The sequence below is a fragment of the Somniosus microcephalus genome, chromosome 4, assembly GCF_052327205.1.
Source record: "Somniosus microcephalus isolate GS21.2 chromosome 4, FLI_Smic_1.0, whole genome shotgun sequence".
NCBI classification, from domain to species: domain Eukaryota; kingdom Metazoa; phylum Chordata; class Chondrichthyes; order Squaliformes; family Somniosidae; genus Somniosus; species Somniosus microcephalus.
The window spans coordinates 84,788,753-84,813,156 of NC_140990.1; the positions used below are offsets into that span (position 1 = coordinate 84,788,753).

The 24,404-nt window shown below is 49.9% G+C and overlaps 1 pseudogene; it reads right to left on the reverse strand.

Moving 5' to 3' along the window:
• Positions 1-381: 381 nt before the first annotated feature.
• Positions 382-24,404, reverse strand: part of LOC147119404 (uncharacterized) — a 113,408-nt pseudogene continuing 89,385 nt past the window's right edge.

A 24,404-nucleotide genomic window follows, 5' to 3' on the forward strand; every position in this document is an offset into this window, starting at 1 on the left:
GCCTTTTTCCTTGGATAACAGCAATAGTTACACCGGGATAAATCTTCAGTCATTTTCTATTACAGGCTCTCTGGAAGGTGTGGGGAGCTGGGACTTGAGAGTAACTGAAGGTGTTAGAACTGAGATAATCTGGAGTTAGAAAGGAGAAAAGGCCCAAAAATGGAACAGTCGGCAACAGGACATCAATTAATCTCCTCTTACCTTGGAGGAAAGAAATACTCGACACACTGTGTATTTGACATTTATCCAGAATATTAAACTCCAGCCCAGTTACAGGAGTTATTCTCATCAACAGGAACAAATCTCACCTGTCAGAATGAACATGGTTCAGTCCTGGATGTGGTTAACAGCAACAAAAACAGCAGAATCCAACCCCTGCAGTCACTTGTGAACTCGCTGGTGTTTCAGCAGGTGGGATGACTGAGTGAATCCCTTCCCACACACAGTGCAGGTGAACGGCCTCTCCCCGGTGTGAACTCGCTGGCGTGTAAACAGGTGGGATGACCGAATGAATCTCTTCCCACACACGGAGCAGGTGAACGGCCTCTCCTCAGTGTGAAGTCGTTGGTGTTGCCGCAGGTTGGGTGACTGAGTGAATCCCTTCCCACACACGGAGCAGGTGAACAGCTTCCCCTCAGTGTGAACAGACTGGTGTTGCCGCAGGTTGGGTGACTGAGTGAATCCCTTCCCACACACGGAGCAGGTGAACGGCCTCTCCCCAGTGTGAACATACTGGTGTCTCCGCAGGTTGGGTGACTGAGTGAATCCCTTCCCACACACAGAGCAGGTGAACGGCCTCTCCCCAGTGTGAGTGTGTTGGTGTGTCAGCAGATCTCTTGTGCTTTTAAAGCTCTTCCCACACATGGAGCAGGTGAACACCCTCTCCTCAGTGTGAAGTCGTTGGTGTCTCAGCAGGTTGTATGACTGAGTGAATTCCTTCCCACACATGGAGCAGGTGAATGGCCTCTCCCCAGTGTGAACTCATTGGTGTTTCAGCAGGTAGGATGACTGTGTGAACCCCTTCCCACACACGGAGCAGGTGAACGACCTCTCCCCGGTGTGACTGCGTCGATGAGTTTCCAGCTCGGACGGGCACCTGAATCCCTTCCCACAGTCTCCACATTTCCACGGTTTCTCCGTAGTGCAGGTGTCCTTGTCTCTCTCCAGGTTGGACGATCAGTTGAAGCCTCGTCCACACACAGAACATGTGTACGGTTTCTCCCCGCTGTGAATGGTGCGATGTTTTTTCAGGCTGTGTAACAGGTTAAAGCTCTTTCCACAGTCAGTGCACTGGAACACTCTCACTCGGGTGTGTGTGTCTCGGTGCTTTTCCAGTCACACTGATGTTTGAAATCTTTTCCCACAGACAGAACAGGCAAATATTTCTCCTTCCACATTCAGAGGCTGATAATATTCAGGTCCTGATGAATCGAGTGACTGTCAGATCTTGACGTGATGTTTGGTTTGAGTTTCCCGTCTGTAAATCCTCCCCTTCCAATACCCTGTAAAAGGAGTTTTCAAAAGTCATCACTGTAAGTACAGGATAGAAATTCAGAACAGACAATTCTGGTTCCTATGCAACATTCTTTCCTCTCTTGTTCCCCCAAACATGAGGTCCAATCAAAGTAAAAGAAGCCAAAATGAGCAACAAAGTCCCTCCAAAAGCAAAGGGTCTTGTCCCTGCCCGGATGGCCCTGGAGAGGGAGCAGGCGGTGTCCACCGGTTCACTTGATACCTTCCTCGACCGGTGTAACCAAGAGTTGAGGAGCAGCCCCTTCAGGTAATGATACAGGGGCTGCAACCTCTCACACTGAATATATATGGTGTGGAGATGCCGGAGTTGGACTGGGGTGGACAAATGTAAGAAATCACACAACACCAGGTTATAGTCCAACAGCTTTATTTGAAATCACAAGCTTTCGGAGCGCTGCTCCTTCTTCAGGTGAAGTGGAGAAATGCATAAAGACACAGCTTATATAGTCAGAGAATCATGTCAGATGTTTACAGGTAACCTTTCCAACTGCCATTTATCGTACCTCGGCAGAGAGATAATCACAGCAGTCAAAGGTGTGAATGGTGTCCAAACAGGTCAGTCAGGGAAACATTACATCAAAGAACAATGAGGTGGGGTCACAAGGGGTCAAATATTGCAGATGCTGGGGTCTGTATGAAAAACAAAAAAACAGACAAAAAACATTTTTTTTGGCTGGAAATCACAGCAGGTCCAGCCGCATCTGTGTAGAGAGAACAAGCCAATGTCGACTCGAGTCTGGATGACTCGAGTCGCACCCCAATACGCAAACATCTTCATGCACAAGTTCGAGCAAGACTTCTTTGCTGCACAGGATCTCCAACCAATGCTATACACCAGATACATCGACGACATTTTCTTCCTATGGACCCACGGCGAAGAATCACTGAAAAGACTACACGATAACATCAACAAGTTCCATCCCACCATCAAACTCACCATGGACTACTCCTCAGAATCAGTCTCATTCCTGGACACACGAATCTCCATCAAAGATGGACACCTCAGCACTTCACTCTACCGCAAGCCCACGGACAACCTCACGATGCTTCACTTCTCCAGCTTCCACCCTAACCACGTTAAAGAAGCCATCCCCTATGGACAAGCCCTGCGAATACACAGGATCTGCTCAGACGAGGAGGAACGCGATGGATACCTACAGACACTGAAAGACGCCCTTGTAAGAACGGGATATGACGCTCGACTCGTCGATCGACAGTTCCGACGGGCCACAGCGAAAAATTGCATAGACCTCCTCAGAAGACAAACACGGGACACAACCAACAGAGTACCCTTCGTCGTCCAGTACTTCCCCGGAGCGGAGAAACTACGCCATGTTCTTCGCAGCCTTCAACATGTCATCGATGACGACGAACACCTCGCTAAGGCCATCCCCACGCCTCCACTACTCGCTTTCAAACAGCCGCCTAACCTCAAACAGACCATCGTTCGCAGCAAATTACCCAGCTTCCAGGAGAACAGCGACCACGACACCACACAACCCTGCCACAGCAACCTCTGCAAGACATGCCAGATCATCAGCACAGATACCATCATCACACGTGAGGACACCACCCACCAGGTACATGGTACATACTCATGTGACTCGGCCAACATTGTCGACCTCATACGTTGCAGGAAAGGATGCCCCGGAGCATGGTACATCGGCGAGACCATGCAGACACTGCGACAACGGATGAACGGACACCGCGCAACAATCACCAGGCAGGAGTGTTCCCTCCCAGTCGGGGAACACTTCAGCAGTCAAGGACATTCAGCCTCCGATCTTCAGGTAAGCATTCTCCAAGGTGGCCTTCGAGACACACGACAACGCAAAATCGTCGAGCAGAAACTGATAGCCAAGTTCCGCACCCATGAGGACGGCCTTAACCGAGATCTTGGGTTCATGTCACGCTACATGTAACCCCACCTGATGCAGGGTCATCCAGACTCGAGTCGGCATTGGCTTGTTCTCTCTGCACAGATGCGGCTGGACCTGCTGTGATTTCCAGCCAAAAAAAATGTTTTTTGTCTGTTTTTTTGTTTTTCATACAGACCCCAGCATCTGCAATATTTGACTCCTTGTGACCCCACCTCATTGTTCTTTGATGTAATGTTTTCCTGACTGACCTGTTTGGACACCATTCACACCTTTGACTGCTGTGATTATCTCTCTGCCGAGGTGCGATAAATGGCAGTTGGAAAGGTTACCTGTAAACATCTGACATGATTCTCTGACTATATAAGCTGTGTCTTTATGCATTTCTCCACTTCACCTGAAGAAGGAGCAGCGCTCCGAAAGCTTGTGATTTCAAATAAAGCTGTTGGACTATAACCTGGTGTTGTGTGATTTCTTACATTTGTCCACCCCAGTCCAACTCCGGCATCTCCACACCATGGCTACTATCGACACCACAAACTGTCGGCTCAAAGTGGAGAGGATCTCCAAGAAGATCGCGCATATCGACACAGACATCAAGTTTCTACAGAGATGCAAGAAAGCAGACAAGATCCCGAAAGGACTACAGATCACTAACCCACTCAAGTCGACCTACAACACAGACTACGCTGAGAGACTCTGCCGTCGTACCTCTCGCACACTCCTCAACCATCTCGTACACCAGCTTTACAGCAGACGCCGCAACCTCGAAACCGAGATGGAGTCCATGTTCTCAGCCTGTGCTCAGGACGCAGCAGACCAGCTACGAGACACCGCCAAACAAACAAGGCAACGGAACTACGCTACCTACATGCACACCAAGAACAGGAAGCTTGAGAAACTTGGCATCACCAGCAGCAGCAACCAAGCCTCCCCCGGTACCACGGCTGAAACCACAGGGAAATCCATCGTCAACCTGTCCGACCACACCCTTCAACCAGACGAAATTGAAGTTCTCAGCCGAGGTCTCAATTTCTGCCCCACCACCAAAATGGACCCCATCGGTCTCGCGGCAGACACAGAGGAATTCATCAGGAGAATGAGGCTCCGGGAATTCTTCCACAAATCCCAAGATGTCAGCAGCGAACCCAATGAGACAATCAATGATCCGGAACAGCAGACAGAGGGATCTGCAGTGCAGCAACCGAAGAAGAAAGAGTCAAATTGGACCCCTCCAGAGGGTCGCTGACCTAAGCTTGACATGTATGCTCAAGCTGTCAGGAGATGCATCAATGCCAGATTCATCAGCCGCACTCACAAGACAGTCCAGAATGTCACCCGAGCACAACGCAACGCCATCCACGCTCTCAAGACCAACCGAAACATCGTCATCAAACCAGTAGACAAAGGAGGTGCCATCGTCATACAGAACAGAATGGACTATTGCAAAGAAGTATACCGACAACTGGACAACCAGGAACACTACAGACAGTTACCCGCAGATCCGACCAAAGAACACACCCGCCAACTCAACAGACTGATCAAAACCTTCGATCCAGACCTTCAAAGCATCCTACATGCTCTCATCCCACGTACTCCCCGCGTGGGTGACTTCTACTGCCTCCCAAAGATACACAAAGCCAACACACCTGGACGTCCTATCGCATCAGGCAACGGAACCCTGTGTGAGAACCTCTCTGGATATGTCGAGGGCATCCTGAAACCCATTGTACAGGGAACCCCCAGCTTCTGTCGCGACACTACAGACTTCTTACAGAAGCTCAGCACCCACGGACCAGTTGAACCAGGAACACTCCTCGCCATGATGGACGTCTCGGCACTCTACACCAGTATCCCCCACGATGACGGCATCGCTGCGACAGCCTCAGTACTCAACACCAACAACAGCCAATCTCCAGATGCCATCCTACAACTCATCCGCTTCATCCTTGACCACAATGTCTTCACCTTCGACAACCAGTTCTTTACCCAAACACACGGAACAGCCATGGGGACCAAATTCGCACCCCAATACGCAAACATCTTCATGCACAAGTTCGAGCAAGACTTCTTCGCTGCACAGGATCTCCAACCAACGCTATACACCAGATACATCGACGACATTTTCTTCCTATGGACCCACGGTGAAGAATCACTGAAAAGACTACACGATAACATCAACAAGTTCCATCCCACCATCAAACTCACCATGGACTACTCCTCAGAATCAGTCTCATTCCTGGACACACGAATCTCCATCAAAGACGGACACCTCAGCACTTCACTCTACTGCAAGCCCACGGACAACCTCACGATGCTTCACTTCTCCAGCTTCCACCCTAACCACGTTAAAGAAGCCATCCCCTATGGACAAGCCCTGCGAATACACAGGATCTGCTCAGACGAGGAGGAACGCGATGGACACCTACAGACACTGAAAGACGCCCTTGTAAGAATGGGATATGACGCTCGACTCATCGATCGACAGTTCCGACGGGCCACAGCGAAAAATCGCATAGACCTCCTCAGAAGACAAACACGGGACACAACCAACAGAGTACCCTTCGTCGTCCAGTACTTCCCCGGAGCAGAGAAACTACGCCATGTTCTTCGCAGCCTTCAACATGTCATCGATGACGACGAACACCTCGCTAAGGCCATCCCCACGCCTCCACTACTCGCTTTCAAACAGCCGCCTAACCTCAAACAGACCATCGTTCGCAGCAAATTACCCAGCTTCCAGGAGAACAGCGACCACGACACCACACAACCCTGCCACAGCAACCTCTGCAAGACATGCCAGATCATCAACACAGATACCATCATCACACGTGAGGACACCACCCACCAGGTACATGGTACATACTCATGTGACTCGGCCAACGTTGTCTACCTCATACGTTGCAGGAAAGGATGCCCCGGAGCATGGTACATCGGCGAGACCATGCAGACACTGCGACAATGGATGAACGGACACCGCGCAACAATCACCAGGCAGGAGTGTTCCCTCCCAGTCGGGGAACACTTCAGCAGTCAAGGACATTCAGCCTCCGATCTTCGGGTAAGCACTCTCCAAGGTGGCCTTCGAGACACACGACAACGCAAAATCGTCGAGCAGAAACTGATAGCCAAGTTCCGCACCCATGAGGACGGCCTTAACCGAGATCTTGGGTTCATGTCACGCTACATGTAACCCCACCTGATGCAGGGTCATCCAGACTCGAGTCGACATTGGCTTGTTCTCTCTGCACAGATGCGGCTGGACCTGCTGTGATTTCCAGCCAAAAAAAATGTTTTTTGTCTGTTTTTTTGTTTTTCATACAGACCCCAGCATCTGCAATATTTGACCCCTTGTGACCCCACCTCATTGTTCTTTGATGTAATGTTCCCCTGACTGACCTGTTTGGACACCATTCACACCTTTGACTGCTGTGATTATCTCTCTGCCAAGGTGTGATAAATGGCAGTTGGAAAGGTTACCTGTAAACATCTGACATGATTCTCTGACTATATAATCTATGTCTATAGGCATCTCTCCACTTCACCTGAAGAAGGAGCAGCGCTCCGAAAGCTTGTGATTTCAAATAAAGCTGTTGGACTATAACCTGGTGTTGTGTGATTTCTTACTGAATATATACACGGCCCATGGACTCCTCTAGGCTGCAAACATCACATGCGGCCTGGGAGTGGGTGAAGGTGATTAAAAAACTGTTGCCCAGGATGCTCCATCTCCCGGGCACTGGGACCCGGTTGGGAACAGAGACCCCGAAGCCCCGCCCACTCTCCGTTCCTGGCCAAGATAGCCGCGCATGCGCCGTGATCCCGCCCTGCCCAAGATGGTGGCCAGTGACCCCGCTGACCCGGGCGGTCGGGCCTGTCACCGCGGGGCAAACACGGGGCCTATGGGCTCTTATTCGGGGCCCGAGGCCTACACCGGGTGTTTATGAAGCTTCCCAGCCCACCCACGGGTCCAATTCCTCCCCGAGCCCACAATCTCCTACCGCCTCCCGGAACCGTCTCTTCCGCTTCAGACCATCGCCACTACTGGCACTGCGCCTGCTCAGAGTACAGCACGGTCCCGCGCCTGCGCACTGGGCTCCTGTGGTCAGTGATTGGACACATTCTGCCGCGCGGGGGATTTTTTACTCTTATTTAGCCCAGTGGTACTGAGGCCAATTATAGACCCTGAGCTGTCTTGCCCGCGATCAACAAACAGCACAGATCAAGGATTGAACTTGGGACCTTCCCAGTCAGTTGTGCAGAGTGTTTTAAAATTTGGGGGAGGGTCAGAACAGGATATTTTGAAAGTAATGTTACTCCACCTTTAAAGGAAACCTTCATTAAACTGCAAAATTCTGAAGTCTTTCAAAATTGAACAAGCAAAAAGTAGTGAGACATTATTTTAATGACTTAAGTCTTTCTAAAGACAGGTTTACAATCACTGCACAAGTACAGAAGGGAGCGATTGTTAATAGGAGCTCTGTCAGTGAAGTGCTCCGACATTCCCAAGATAAACCAGACTGTCCCTTTAACTATAAATATGCAAAGTAAAGGGGTCACGGTCCATTTAAATATCTGCCCCATTCCCCCAGGCAGTGGGAGGACATTCCCCCAGGCAGTGGGAGGAGGAACAGTCTCTTTATAACCTGACCCAGCAGGCCACGTGAGGAAACCCACTCTATGTGGGGCGGGGCCTTGGGAACCAGCTCTATGTGGGGATCACCTACACAGAGACACCAAATCCAGGGACCACTTACAATGAGAAACCAAATCCAGGGACCAGATACACGGACATCAAATGAAAAAGGACACATTCAGTGACATTGGCATCATCAATAATTATTTCTATCCCTAATCCTAACCCGTAAGCATAACCACTCACCTCTAATCCTAACCACTAACCCCTATTCTTGACCCTAACCACTAACCCGTAACCACAACCAGTAACTCCTAAGTGTAACACCTGCCCCGAACCCCAAGACCCCAACCACTAACCCTAAATTGTTCAGTGTCAATAGTCATTGTGATGTCACTGGTGGTGTAGTTTGGCCGTGTTGTCAAGTCATTGTGATTTCACCGGTGATGCAGGTCGGCCGTGTTGTCAATAGTCATTGTGATGTCACTGGTGATGCAGGTCAGCCGTGTTGTCAATAGTGGACTAGTTGGTTTTTAGAATACTTGCTTTACTATCTTATAATCATCAGTAATGGATTTATAATCGTGTGTAGGAATTAAATATAAAAGTCTGTAATCATCAACTGTATGCAATGGTAACCTGAATTGGCATGGATAGAAGATTGGCGAGCTAACAGGAAACAGAGAGTAGGCATTAATGGGTCATTTTCTGATTGGCAAGATATAACGAGTGGTGTGCCACAGGGATCAGTGCTGGGGCCTCAATTTTTTACAATTTATATAAATGACTTGGATGAAGGGACCGAAGGTATGGTTGCTAAATTTACTGATGACACAAAGATAGGTAGGAAAATAAATTGTGAAGAAGACATAAGGGGCTGGATTTTCATTGAGGCATGTAGGAGGCGGGACTACAACTTTCGGGGTTGTGGTCACGCCTCGATCGAGTTGTGGCCAACCCACACAATTTTGACTTGATTGACCTTGTTGAGCCCGCCCAGTGGGCTCAGCAGGCCAATTAAGGGCCACCCGACAACAGATGATGTCACAGATTGATATTTCATCTGTCAAGACCTTTTGACAGATGAAATATCAGCATTTCACAGCTGTTTGAAGCTGTCAAACACTGTCAATCTGTACTCCAAGTTAATTCCTTCCTCTCAGGATGATTTAGAGATCTCTCCGGAACAGAAAGCTGAATGCTGCAATTTTTGACAGATCGCGGCCATCCTGCTTTCTGTGCCGGTGAGATGAGGGACTCCCGAGACCTGAAGGAAGGAAGGCTGTAAAGGTAAGTAAAACTTCTTTAAACACACCAAACACACTTACCTCTGCACTCATGCACCCATCACTCACCTGAACACTAGACATCTCGACCCCTCCAAGCCCTTCAGCCCGCCTCGCCAACTTGGCGTGGTTTGGAGCAGTCAGGAATCCCACACTTCGTGCCTGCTCCACCATTCAACAAGATCAGGGCTGATCATCGACCTCAACTCCACTTTCCCACCCCATCTCCGTATCCCTCGATTCCCCTAGGGTCCAAAAATCTATCTCAGCCTTGGATATACTCAAAGACTCAGCATCCACAGCCCCCTGGGGCAGAGAATTCCAAAGATTCACAACCCTCTGAGTGAAGAAATTCCTCCTCATCTCAGTCTCAAATGGCCGACCCCTTATCCTGAGACTATGCCCCCTAGTTCTAGACACTCCAGCCAGGAGAAACAACCTCTCAGCATCTACCCTGTCAATCCCCTTCAGAATCTTGTATGTTTCAGTGAGATCACCTCTCATTCTTCTAAACTCCAGAGAGTATAGGCCCATTCTACACAATCTCTCATCATAGGACAGCCCTCTCATCCCAGGAATCAATCCAGTGAACCTTCGGATTACAAAAACATGGCTCCAGGGTGACCAAGGCTGGGAACTCAACATCCAGGGGTATTCAATATTCAGGAAAGACAGACAAAAAGGAAAAGGAGGTGGGGTAGCATTGCTGGTTGAAGAGGGGATTAACACAATTGTGTGGTAAACCACTGTTATTGTTGTTCACCGTTGTTGTTGTTGCACTGTTGTATCTATGCATGCCTCAGCTGGCTCCGCCCCTGGCTCCACCCACATGCCCAGGTATAAAGGTGACTGCTCTGCAGCCCCCTGCCTTCTTGGAAACCAGTCAACCACGAGAGGCATGCTCCGTTCTTTGTTAATAAAAGCCTTTTCGTTACTCTCCTAACTCTCCGTCTTTTATGAGTAATTAATAGCGCATCAATTTTATTAACAAAAACAAAATGTCAGCACCAAACGCTGAGCAGCAGGCGCTGCAGCAAAGGACGGCACCAAACGCTGAGCAGCAGGCGCTGCTGCATGCCCTCAGACCAACATGCCTGGACCTAGACCCTCAAGAGGCGGGTTCGTCTACCAAGTTCGCACAATGGCTGCGTTGCTTCGAAGCTTACCTGGAAGCCTCAGCCGTGACACTAGATGGAAACAAACTAAAAATCCTGGCCTCCAAGGTGGGCCACCAAGTCTACACGCTCATCCAGGACGCGACTACCTATGCAGCGGCTATCGATCTGCTAAAAGGACAATACACACGCCCGGTAAATACGGTTTATGCCAGACACCTCCTGAGATCCCGCAAACAGCAGTCCGGGGAATCGGTGGAGGCATTCCTACGGGCACTACAGATACTCGGCCGAGCCTGCGATTGTAAAGAGGTATCGGCCGCGACACACACGGAGGAACTTATCCGAGATGCTTTCGTTGCGGGCCTCAAGTCCGACTACTCCCGGCAGAGACTGCTGGAGAAGGGCGAAATCGACCTGAAGAAGGCAGTGTCCCTCGCGCTCTCGCTAGACGCGGCCCACCGGAATATGGACGCATTCTCCCCTAACCGCTCCGCACCGTGGACGCCGCAACCTTGGGTCATGGGACCGCCACCCCCGGCACCAACTGCTGCAGCGATGTCCAAGGGCCCAAAATGTTACTTTTGTGGCCAGACAAAACACCCCAGAGCACGCTGCCCGGCGAAAAACGCTACCTGCTCTGGCTGCGGGAAGAAAGGACACTACGTCAGCGCCTGCAAAGGTAAAACCGCTAACGCCAGCAGCGCCGCGTGTGAACCGTGGGGGCAGCCATCTTGGACACCTCCAGCCGCGTGGGGATCGGGATCATGGGCGCAGCCATTTTGTCCGCCATCTTGGACGCCTCCAACTCCAATCGCGGGTGACCCGGACTCAACCACCGCCATGTCTGACGACCACAGCGACTCGCTCGACTATACGCTGGCCTCCGTGACGCTGGACCAATCTCTCCCTCACCAACTGTCCAGGTCCATGATGGACATTACGGTAAACGGCCGCGCCACTACTTGCCTTTTCGACAGCAGGAGCACGGAGAGCTTTATCCACCCCGACACGGTGCGCAGTTACTCTCTCCCGGTCCGGCCAACGCGCCATCGGACCTTTATGGCTTCCAAATCCCATTCAGCAGATGTCGGTGGCTACTGTGCAGTGACCCTTTCAGTAAGGGGCACAGAATACAAAAATTTTAAACTTCTTGTCCTGCCCCATCTCTGCGCTGCCGTTCTACTGGGGTTGGATTTTCAGTGCCACCTTAAAAGTGTCACATTAGCGTACGGCGGACCCCTCCCCCCACTCACAGTCTGCAGCCAGCAGCTTTTAAATCACCCGCCGCGCACCATTTGCAGCCTCTCCACGCTTAAAGTCTCCCCCTCCCCCCTTGTTCACTAACCTCACCCGCGACTGTAAGCCCATCGCTACCAAAAGCAGGCGGAACAGTGCCGGGGATAGGAGCTTCATTAAATCCGAAGTAGCAAGACTCCTGAAGGAAGGGATTATTGAGGGTAGCACTAGCCCATGGCGAGCACAAGTGGTGGTAGTGAAGACTGGCGAAAAACAGCGCCTAGTTATTTACTACAGCCAGACGATCAATCGCTACACCCAGTTAGATGCATACCCACTCCCCTGCATATCTGACATGGTCAATCAGATAGCACAATACCGGGTGTTCTCGACGATTGATCTGAAGTCGGCATACCACCAGCTCCCCATCAGGGCTGAGGACCGCCAGTACACAGCTTTTGAAGCCGACGGTCGTCTCTACCACTTCCTCCGAGTCCCCTTCGGCGTCACCAACGGGGTTTCAGTCTTCCAAAGGGAGATGGACCGAATGGTTGACCAGAACGCGCTGCAGGCCACCTTCCCCTATCTAGGCAACATCACCATCTGCGGCCACGACCAGCAGGACCATGACGTTAACCTAGAGAAATTCCTCCGTACGGCCCAGCGGCTGAATCTAACATACAACAAGGACAAATGTATGTTTCACACCACACGCCTCGCCATTCTTGGCTGCGTAGTGGAGAACGGAGTCATCGGCCCCGACCCCGACAGAATGCGCCCCCTTATGGAGCTCGCCCTCCCCCTCTGCCAAAAAGCACTGAAGAGATGTCTAGGGTTTTTCTCTTACTATGCTCAGTGGGTGCCCAACTATGCGGACAAAGCCAGACCCCTCATCAAGTCTACCTCCTTCCCCCTGACAGCAGAGGCATGTGCAGCCTTCACTCTCATAAAAAGAGATATTGTGAAGGCCACAATGCACGCAGTGGATGAGTCCATCCCTTTCCAGGTGGAGAGCGACGCATCCGACTTCGCCCTAGCTGCAACCCTTAACCAGGTGGGGAGACCCGTGGCCTTTTTCTCAAGGACCCTCCAGGGCCCCGAGATTTGGCACTCCTCTGTCGAAAAGGAGGCCCAGGCCATTGTGGAAGCGGTGCGACATTGGAGGCATTACCTGGCCGGAAAACGATTTACCCTGCTCACTGACCAGCGTTCAGTAGCTTTTATGTTTAACAATAAGCAGAGGGGCAAAATCAAGAACGACAAGATCTTGAGGTGGAGAATTGAACTCTCCACCTACAATTACGATATCTTGTACCGGCCCGGGAAACTCAATGAGCCCCCAGATGCCCTATCACGTGGTACATGCGCCAACGCGCAGGTTGATAGACTGCAGACCCTCCACAATGACCTCTGCCACCCGGGGGTCACTAGGTTCTTCCATTTCATCAAATCCCGTAACCTGCCCTACTCCATCGAGGAGGTCAGGACCATGACCAGGAACTGCCAAATCTGTGCCGAGTGCAAACCACATTTTTATAGGCCAGACAGAGCAAGCCTGATCAAGTCCACTCGCCCCTTCGAGCGCCTGAGCGTCAATTTTAAAGGGCCCCTCCCCTCCTCTGACCGCAACGTGTACTTCCTCAACATAATTGATGAGTACTCCCGTTTCCCGTTTGCCATCCCTTGCCCAGACATGACCAGTACCACGGTCATTAAATGTCTGAATGACCTTTTCGCCTTGTTCGGCTTCCCTAGCTATATCCATAGCGACCGGGGCTCATCCTTTATGAGCGACGAACTCCGTCAGTACCTGCTCACGAGAGGTATTGCTACAAGCAGAACCACCAGCTACAACCCCCGGGGGAACGGCCAGGTGGAAAGAGAGAAAGCGACGGTTTGGAAGGCCGTCCCCTTAAACTTAAAATCTAAGGGCCTTCCGACCTCTCGCTGGCAGGAGGTCCTCCCTGCAGCGCTCCACTCCATTCGGTCACTGCTTTGTACGGCCACCAATGCCACCCCCCATGAAAAAATGTTCACTTTCCCCAGGAAGTCCACACCGGGGACCTCGCTACCGACATGGCTGACATCTCCAGGACCCGTCCTACTGCAGAAGCACGTGAGGTCCCATAAAATGGACCCCCTGGTCGAGAGGGTGAGCCTCCTCCACGCCAACCCCCAGTATGCTTACGTGGCGTACCCGGACGGGCGGGAGGACACAGTCTCCATACGAGACCTCGCACCTTCGGGTGCCCCTGAAACACTACCATTGCCATCCACCACTACCCACAACCCAACCCCTGTAGACGGCATGCCGCAGCCCCAGGACCCGTCATTGACCACCCAACCACTCAATGAGACGCCAGATTCAACGTTGGATGCTGCACCATCACCGCCGCCACCACGACGATCAGGATGGCATACAAGGCCACCTGATAGACTTACTTACACGAACCTTTAGTACACTTCATCCCGCCGGACTCAATTTTAAACAAGGGGTGAATGTGGTAAACCACTGTTATTGTTGTTCACCGTTGTTGTTGCACACTGTTGTATCTATGCATGCCTCAGCTGGCTCCGCCCCTGGCTCCACCCACATGCCCAGGTATAAAGGTGACTGCTCTGCAGCCCCCTGCCTTCTTGGAAACCAGTCAACCACGAGAGGCATGCTCCATTCTTTGTTAATAAAAGCCTATTAGTTACTCTCCTAACTCTCCGTCTTTTATGAGTAATTAATAGCGCATCAAATTGTAAGGAAGGATATTAGCTCTGATGATGTGGAATCTGTATGGGTAGAATTGAGAAATACCAAGGGGCAGAAAACGTTAGTGGGAGTGGTATACAGACCCCCAAACAGTAATGCGGAGGTTGGGGGTGGCATTAAATGGGGAAATTAGGGATGCGTGCAATGAGGGCACAGCAGTTATCATGGGTGACTTTAAACTACATATAGATTGGGCTAACCAAATTAGTAACAATACTGTGGAGGAGGAATTCCTGGAGTGTATACGGGATGGTTTCCTGGACCAATATGTCGAGGAACCAACTAGAGATCAGGCCATCTTAGACTGGGTATTATGTAATGAGAAAGGATTAATTAGCAATCTTGTTGTGCGAGGCCCCTTGTGGCGGAGCGATCATAATGGCCCAGTAATTCCTGTCCCAACGCAGGAGTACGGACGGGGTACTCATGCGTGTGCCCGGAGGAATTGCCGGTCTTCAGCATGCACAGCGCATGCGCTGAAAACCGTCATTTCCTGTCCTCTGACCCAAGGGGTTAAGAGGCAGAACGCGTGCGACTGCACAGGCAGCGCGTGCACAGTGAAATTCCTTCTTTTTTCCCCCCCAAGAGTTGCCCGAGTGTAAAGGCCTCCGGTTTTTACGCGTGGAAAAACCAGACGTAACTACTTAGTTTAACAGGTAAGTGGGCTTTTAGTACAATTTAGAATTTTTTTTCCCCACAGGTTTATTATTTTTAAAGAATTTACAGTGAGGTAAGTTTAGTATTAGACCCTACTTTTTTTTTATTTATTTTTTTCAAAAATTTGATTAATTGTTTAAAACATTTTTTAAAAACGTATTTATAGTTAACTAGCTGGAGTGTCCAGCGGTGCCGAGGCTTTTTCGAGGGCATGTTGTTGTTGGAAGAGAGAGAGAGAGCGCGACTGGGGGGGGGGGAAGAAAGAGCGCGCGCGACTGGAAAGAGAGCGCACGAGGAGGAGGAGGGGGGGCGAGGAGGAGGAGGAGGGGGCGAGGAGGAGGAGGAGGGGGCGGGGAGAAGGAAACATAGAAACATAGAAGATAGGAGCAGGAGTAGGCCATTCGGCCCTTCGAACCTGCTCCGCCATTCAATGTGATCATGGCTGATCAACCAAATTCAGTACCCTGTCCCTGCCTTTTCCCCATATCCCTTGATCCCTTTAGCCTCAAGAAATATATCCAACTCTTTCTTGAATATATTTAATGAATTGGCCTCCACCGCCCTCTGTGGCAGAGAATTCCACAGGTTCACCACTCTCTGGGTGAAGAAATTCCTCCTCATTTCAGTCCTAAATGGCTTACCCCTTATCCTTAAACTATGACCCCTGGTTCTGGACTCCCCGGCCATCAGAAACATCCTTCCTGCATCTAGTCTGTCCAGACCTGACAGAATTTTATAGGTTTCGATGAGATCCCCTCTCAATCTTCTGGACTCCAGTGAGTATAAGCCCAATCGACACAATCTCTCCTCATACGTCATTCCTGCCATCCCAGGTATCAGCCTGGTGAATATTCGCTGCACTCCCTCCATGGCAACAATGTCCTTCCTCAGGTAAGGTCACCAAAACTGCACACAATACTCAAGGTGCGGTCTCACCAAGGCCCTGTACAACTGTAGCAAGACATCCTTGTTCCTGTACTCGAACCCTCTTGCTACGAAGGCCAACATACCATTTGCCTTCTTAACCCCCTGCTGCACCTGCATGCTTACCTTCAGCGACTGGTGCACAAGGACGCCCAGGTCTCTTTGCACTTCCCCTTCTCCCAATCTATTGCCATTCAAATAATAATCTGCCTTCCTGTTTTTGCCACCAAAGTGGATAACCTCACATGTATCCACATTATAGTGCATTTGCCATGTTTCTGCCCAATCACCCAACCTGTCCAAATCATACTGGAGTTTCACACATCCTCCTTACAGCATACCCTCCCACCCAGCTTTGTGTCGTTTGCAAATTTGGAGATACTACATCCAATTCCCTCGTCCAGATCATTAATATATATTGTGAACATCTGGGGTCCTAGGACCGATCCTTGCAGTACCCCACTAGTCACTGCCTGCCACTCGGAAAATGACCCGTTTATTCCAACTCTTTGCTTTCTATCTGCCAACCAGTTCTCTATCCAAGTCAATACCTTGCCCCCAATCCCATGTGCCTTAATTTTACAAGCTAACCTCTTATGCGGGACCTTATCGAAAGCCTTCTGAAAGTCCAAATACACCACATCCACTGGTTCTCCCTTATCTATTTTACCAGTTACATCCTCAAAAAATTCCAGTAGATTAGTCAAGCACGATTTACCTTTTGTAAATCCATGTTGACTTTGTCCGATCCTGTCACTGCTTTCCAAGTGCTCTGCTATTACATCTTTTATAATGGACTCGAGCATTTTCCCCACTACCGATGTCAGGCTTACCGGTCTATAATTCCCCGCTTTTTCTCCGCCACCTTTTTTGAATAGTGGGGTAACATTAGCTACCCTCCAATCCATGGGTACTGTTCCAGAGTCTATCGAGTTCTGGAAGATGACCAGCAATGCATCTACTATCTCCAGGGCCACTTCCTTAAGTACCCTAGGATGTAGATTATCAGGCCCTGGGGATTTATCGGCCTTCAATCCCGTCAACTTCCCCAACAGCATTTCCCTACAAACACTGATTTCTTTCAGTTCCTCCCTCTCATTAGTCCCTATGTTCCCCGACATCTCTGGGAGGTTATTTGTGTCCTCCTTTGTGAAGACAGAACCAAAATATGTATTTAATTGGTCTGCCATTTCTTTGTTCCCCATTATAAATTCCCCTGATTCTGACTGCAAGGGACCTACGCTTGACTTCACCAATCTTTTTTTCTTCACATATCTATAAAAGCTTTTACAGTCAGTTTTTATGTTCCCTGCAAGCTTACTTTCACAATCTATTTTCCCCCTTTTAATTAATCCCTTGGTCCTCCTTTGCTGAATGCTAAACTGCTCCCAATCCTCAGGTTTGCTGCTTTTTTTGGCCAATTTATATGCCCTCTCTTTGGATCTTGTTATCCCTAATTTCCCTTGTTAGCCACGGTTGATTCACCTTTTTTGATTTATTTTTATGCCAAACTGGGATAAACAAATTCTGTAGTTCATCCATGTGATCTTTGAATGTTTGCCATTGCTTATCCACCATCAACCCTTTGAGTGACATTCCCCAATCAATCCTACCCAACTCGCACCTCATACCATCGTAGTTTCCTTTATTTAAATTCTGGACCCTAGTCTCTGAGTCAACTATTTCACTCTCCATCTTAATGAAGAATTCAAGCATATTATGATCGCTCTGACCCAAGGGGCCTCGCACAACAAGATTGCTAATTAATCGTTTTTCATTGCATAATACCCAGTCTAAGATGGCCTGATCCCTAGTTGGTTCCGCGACATATTGGTCCAGGAAACCATCCCGTATACACTCCAGGAATTCCTCCTCCACAGTATTGTTACTAATTTGGTTAGCCCAATCTATATGTAGATTAAAGTCACCCATGATGACTGCTGTGCCCTTATTGCACGCTTCTCTAATTCCCCTTTTAATGCCATCCCCAACCTCTGCATTACTGTTTGGGGGTCTATACACCACTCCCACGAATGTTTTCTGCCCTTTGGTATTTCTCAGTTCTACCCATACAGATTCCACATCATCAGAGCTAATATCTTTCCTTACAATTGTGTTAATCCCTTCTTTAACCAGCAATGCTACCCCACCTCCCTTTCCTTTTTGCCTATCTTTCCTGAATATTGAATACCCCTGGATGTTGAGTTCTCAGCCTTGGTCACCCTGGAGCCATGCTTCCGTAATCCCAATCATATCATATTCGTTTACCTCTATTTGCACAGATAATTCATCCACCTTATTACAAATGCTCCTTGCATTAAGACACAAAGCCTTCAGGCTTGTTTTTTTAACGCTCTTAGACCGTTTAGAATTATTATTTACTGTGGCCATGTTTGTTTTAAACCCTTGATTTCTCCGATTGCCACCTTTGTTATTCTCCTTCCTGTCTTTTGCTTCTATCCTTGTTTCCCTTTCCTTTGTCTCCCTGCTCAGGTTCCCAACCCCCTGCCATTTTAGTTTAAACCCTCCCCCACAGCACTACCAAACACTCCCCCTAGGACATCGGTCCCGGTCCTGCCCAGGTGCAGACCGTCCGGTTTGTACTGGTCCCACCTTCCCCCAGAACCGGTTCCAATGTCCCAGGAATTTGAATCCCTCCCCCTTGCACCATTCCTCTAGCATCCTTCTATTTCTACTGTGACTAGCACGTGGCACTGGTAGCAATCCTGAGATTACTACCTTTGAGGTCCTATTTTTTAATTTACCTCCGAACTCCCTATTTTGAGCTTTTAGGACCTCATCCTGTTCTTTACCTATATCGCTGGTGCCTATATGCACCATGACAACTGGCTGTTCGCCCTTCCTTTCCAAAATATTCTGCAGCTTCTCCGAGACATCCTTGACCCTTGCACCAGGGAGGCAACACACCATCCTGGAGTCTCGTTTGCTGCTGCAGAAACGCCTATCTATTCCCCTTACAATAGAGTCCCCTATCACTATAGCTCTCCCAGTTCTTTTCCTCCCGTTCTGTGCAGCAGAACCACCCCTGGTGCAGGAAGTTTGCTGCTGCTGCCTTCCCCTGGTAAGCCATCCCCTCTCTCCCCCCCCCCCGCCATCAGTATCCAAAGCAGTATATCTGTTTGAGAGGGGGATGGCCACAGGGGACCCCTGTACTACCTGCCTGCGCCTACTACTCCGCCTGTTGGTCACCCGCTCCCTCTCTGCCTGTGCCAACTTTACCTGCGGTGTGACCAACTGATCAAACGTGCTATTCACGATGTCCTCAGCATTGCGAATGGTCCAGTATGTATCCAATCGCTGCTCCAGCACCGTAATGCGGTCTGCAAGTAGCTGCAGCTGGACACACTTCCTGCACACATGGTTGTCGGGGACACAGGAAGTGTCCTTGAGTTCCCACATAGCGCAGGAGGAGCATACCACGGGGCCAGGCTCTCCTGTCATGACTTAGCCTTTAATTAATTGCAATTAAATTAAACAAATGAATCCCACCAATTTCACTACAGTTAAATGGTATATTTAAGGGCCCTGGTTTACAAACTGTCCCCGCTACACCACAAAGACCATAAAAAATATAAACCACAGAGTTAAAGTTTTAAAAAGAGAGAAATACTCCAACCAATGACTTACCTGTTTTGTGGTGACGTCACACCTCAATTACGTTTTACTTCTCTTCTTCCCTGAGATTGGAGATTAGTAAACCTACCTGAGTCTCTGGGGCCTTTTATAGTCGCTCAGCCGCTCCGAGATCCCTCCCGCCGCCGTCGCACTGTGGCCTACTTGAGTCTCTGGGGCCTTTTATAGTCGCTCCGCCGCTCCGAGATTCCTCCCGCCGCCGCACTTGAAAAGAGAAGGCTGAGGGGTGACCGAATAAAGGTCTTTAAAATTATGAAATGCTTTGATCGAGTGGATTCAGAGAGATCCCACAAACATCAGTGAGGTCCACAGCCTCCCCTGGCCCCGGGCCCTGAACAAGGAACTGGAGAAACTCGCTGCCCTGTGGATCAGACAATCAGCCAGCGCTAGTCCCGCCCCTCGGGCACCCCGATTGGTTGGAGGACCCACCGGCTCGCTCCCTATTGGTCGGCAGCTCCCGTCAATCAGGCAGTGGGCCCGGGTCACGTCTCCATGAGGCGATGACGTCACTGAGGCCGCGGGCCCCGGTCACGTGTCGCTGAGGGAGTCTAACCAGCTCCGCGAGGCTGAATCCGCTGCGTTCGCTTCTCGGGAGCCTCAGACTCCCAGGTTTGTGTTTAGCGTCATTTATTTCCCCGTCCCTCTCCGCTCGTCCGTCCAGCTGAACAAACTCGCTTTCCGCCGGTAATTCCGACACTTCAACAGTTATCGACCGTTACCCAGTGTGTCGCCCCTGAGCATGCGCACTCGCAGCTGGTCCTGGGACTGCGCTGAACCCTGAGCATGCGCACTAGCAGCTGGTCCTGGGACTCCGCTGCCCCCTGAACATGCGCACTAGCAGCTGGTCCTGGGACTCCGCTGCCCCCGAGCATGCGCACTAGCAGTTGCCCCTCAGCATGCGCACTAGCAGCTGCTCCTGGGACTCCGCTGCCCCCTGAACATGCGCACTAGCAGCTGGTCCTGGGACTCCGCTGCCCCCGAGCATGCGCACTAGCAGCTGCTCCTGGGACTCTGCTACCCTGAGCATGCGCACTAGGGCAGCACGGTGGCATAGTGGTTAGCACTATTGCCTCACAGCGCCAGGGACCCGGGTTCAAATCCGGCCTCGGGTGACTGTCTGTGTGGAGTTTGCACATTCACCCCGTGTTTGCGTGGGTTTCCTCCGGGTGCTCCGGTTTCCTCCCACAGTCCAAAGATGTGCGGGTTAGGTTGATTGGCCATGATAAAAATTGACCCTTAGTGTTAGGGGGGATTAAATACATGGGGTTACGGGGATAGGGCTTGGGTGGGATGGCTGTCGATGTAGGGACCGGGTGCTAGGGTTTGGATGATCAGCCATGATCTCGTTGAATGGCGAAGCAGGCTCGAAGGGCCGAATGGCCTACTCCTGCTCCTATCTTCTATGTTTCTATGTTTCTATGTTTACTAGCAGCTGGTCCTGGGACTCTTCTTCCCCTGAGCATGCGCACTAGCAGCTGGTCCTGGGACTCTGCCCCTGAGCATGCGCACTAGCAGCTGGTCCTGGGACTCTGCCCCTGAGCATGCGCATTAGCAGCTGGTCCTGGGACTCTGCTGCCCCTGAGCATGCGCACTAGCAGCTGGTCCTGGGACTCTGCTCCCCTGAGCATACCCACTAGCAGCTGGTTCTGGGACTCTGCCCCTGAGCATGCCCACTAGCAGCTAGTCCTGGGACTCTGCTACCCTGAGCATGCCCACTAGCAGCTGGTCCTGGGACTCTGCCCCTGAGCATGCACACAAGCAGCTGGTCCTGGGACTCTGCTGCCCCTGAGCATGCGCGTTCTAAACCCCAACACGAGCGGCGCATGCAGACTTTGAGGTGCCCGGAGAGGAATCTGTCATTTGCCTTTGATCAATAACCCTCATGGTCTTGAGGACCTCCATCAGGCTGGCCCTCATCCTTCGCTGCTTCAGTGCAAAAAAAAGCCCCAAACTTCTCCAATCTCTGTTACTAACTGCTCTGTGGAACAGAGGAGACTGAGGGAGACTTGATTGAGGTGTATAAAATTATGAGGGGCCTGGATAGAGTGGGTAGGAGGGACCTATTTTCCTTATCAGCGAGGTCAATAACCAGGGGCCATAGATTTAAAGTAATTGGTAGAAGGATTACAGGGGAGTTGAGGAGAACTTTTTTCACTCAGAGGGTGGTCGGGGTCTGGAACTTTCTGCCTGAAAGGGTGGTTGAGGCAGAAACCCTCATCTCAGTTAAATAGTACTTGGATATGCACATGAAGTGCTGTAACCTGCAGGGCTACGGACCAAGAGCTGGAAAGTGAGATTAGGCTGGAAAGCTGTTTTTCGGCCGGCTCAGGCACGATGGGCCAAATGGCCTCCTTCTGTGCCCTAAATTTCTATGATTCTATGATAACCCCTCCATTGCGAGACAGTCTGGGTCAAAATGGAGTGAAAAAGAGAAACAAAGTACTTAAAGAAAGAAAGACTTGCATTTATATAGCGCCTTTCACGACCATCGGGCGTCCCAAAGCGCTTTACAGCCAATGAAGTGGAGTCACTGTTGTAATGTAGGAAAACCGGCAGCCAATTTGTGCTCAGCAAGCTCCCACAAACAGCAATTCCCAAATTCTATAGATTATGGAACAGGGCTAGACAGACTGGAGGGGGGTGGCAAATGTAACCCTGCTATTAGCCTAACATCAGTAGTAGGGAAAATGCTGGAGTCTATTATAAAGGATGTGATAACAGGACACTTAGAAAATATCAGCGGGATTAGACAAAGTCAACATGGATTTATGAAAGGGAAATCGTATTTGACAAACCTACTGGAGTTTTTTGAGGATGTAACTGGTAGAATAGATAAGGGAGAACCAGTGGATGTGGTGTATTTGGATTTTCAGAAGGCCTTTGATTAAAGTCCCACATAAGAGGTTAGTGTGCAAAATTAAAGCTCATGGGATTGGGGGTAATATACTGGCATGGATTGAAAATTGGTTAATAGACAGGAAACAGAGAGTAGGAATAAATGGGTCTTTTTCGGGGTGGCAGGCGGTGACTAGTGGGGTACCGCAGGGATCAGTGCTTGGGCCCCAGCTATTCACAATATATATCAATGATTTGGATGAGGGAACCAAATGTAGTATTTCCACGTTTGCTGATGACACGGAACTAGCTGGGATTGTGAGTTGTGATGAAGAAGCAAAGAGGCTTCAAGGCAATTTAGACAAGTTGAGCGAGTGGGCAAATACATGACAGATGCAGTATAACATGGATAAATGTGAAGTTATCCACTTCGGTAGAAAAACAGAAAGGCAGAGTATTATTTAAATGGTGATAGATTGGGAAATGTTGATGTACAAAGGGACCTGGGTGTACTTGTACACCAGTCACTGAAAGCAAACATGCAGGTGCAGCAAGCAGTTAGGAAGGCAAATGACATGTTGGCCTTCATTGCAAGAGGATTTGAGTACAGGAGCAAGGATGTCTTACTACAGTTATACAGGGCCTTGGTGAGACCACACCTGGAGTACTGTGTGCAGTTTTGGTCTCCTTACCTAAGAAAGGATGTACTTGCCATAGAGGGAGTGCAGCGAAGGTTCACCAGACTGATTCCTGGGATGGCAGGACTGTCATATGAGGAGAGATTGGGTCGAATAGGTCTGCATTCACTAGAGTTTAGAAGAATGAGAGGGGATCTCATTGAAACGTATAAAATTCTGACAGGGCTAGACAGCCTGGAGGATGTTTCCCCTGGCTGGGGGTCTAGAGCGAGGGATCACAGTCTCAGGATATTTAGGACATTTAGCATTGAGATGAGAAGAAATTTCTTCACTCAGAGGGTGGTGAACCTGTGGAATTCTCTACCACAGAAGGAGATAGATAGATTTCTAAACACAAAAGGCATCAAGGGGTATGGGGAGAGCAGGAATATGGTATTGAGATAGAGGATCAGCCATGATCATACTGAATGGCAGAGCAGGCTCGAAGGGCCGAATGGCCTACTCCTGCTCCTATTTTTCTATGTTTCTATGCAATGTGATAATGACTAGATAATCTGTTTTTTTAAGTGATGTTGATTGAGGGATAGATACTGGCCAGGACACCGGGGATAATTCCCCTAATCTCCTTCGAAATAGTGCCCTGGGATCATTTACGTCCACACGAGAGAACAGACGAGGCATCTGTTTCCCCACCGGTGCATTTCGTTGTACTGCACTTCGTTGTACTGCACTACATTTCGTTGTACTGCACTTGTGCAATAACAATGACAATAAAAAGTTGATTTGATTTGATTTGATTTAACGTCTCATCTGAAAGACGGCACCTCTGACAGTGCAGCACTCCCTCAGCACTGCACTGGAGTGTCAGCCTGGATTTTTGCTCTCAAGTCTCTGGAGTGAGACTTGAACCCACAACCTCTGACTCAGAGGCGAGAGTGCATTTATTCGCCGCCCTTCACGACCCCAGGATGCCCAAAGCGCTTCACGGCCAATTCATTGATTTTGAATTGCTGTCGCTGTTGTAATGTAGGGAAAGGTGCCAGCCAATTTATACTCAGGGACCCTCCGTCATTCCTTCCCCTGGCTTCCCTCAGAATCCTCGGATGGAAACCATCATGTCCCTGGATTTGTCTACCCTCTGTTTGAGGAACGTCTTCAGTGCCGTATCTTGTAGCTTTTAAAAGCTCTTTAGAATAATTTGTCCGTGACTACACTGTTGTGGAGTATTTTAAACCAACACTCGACACAA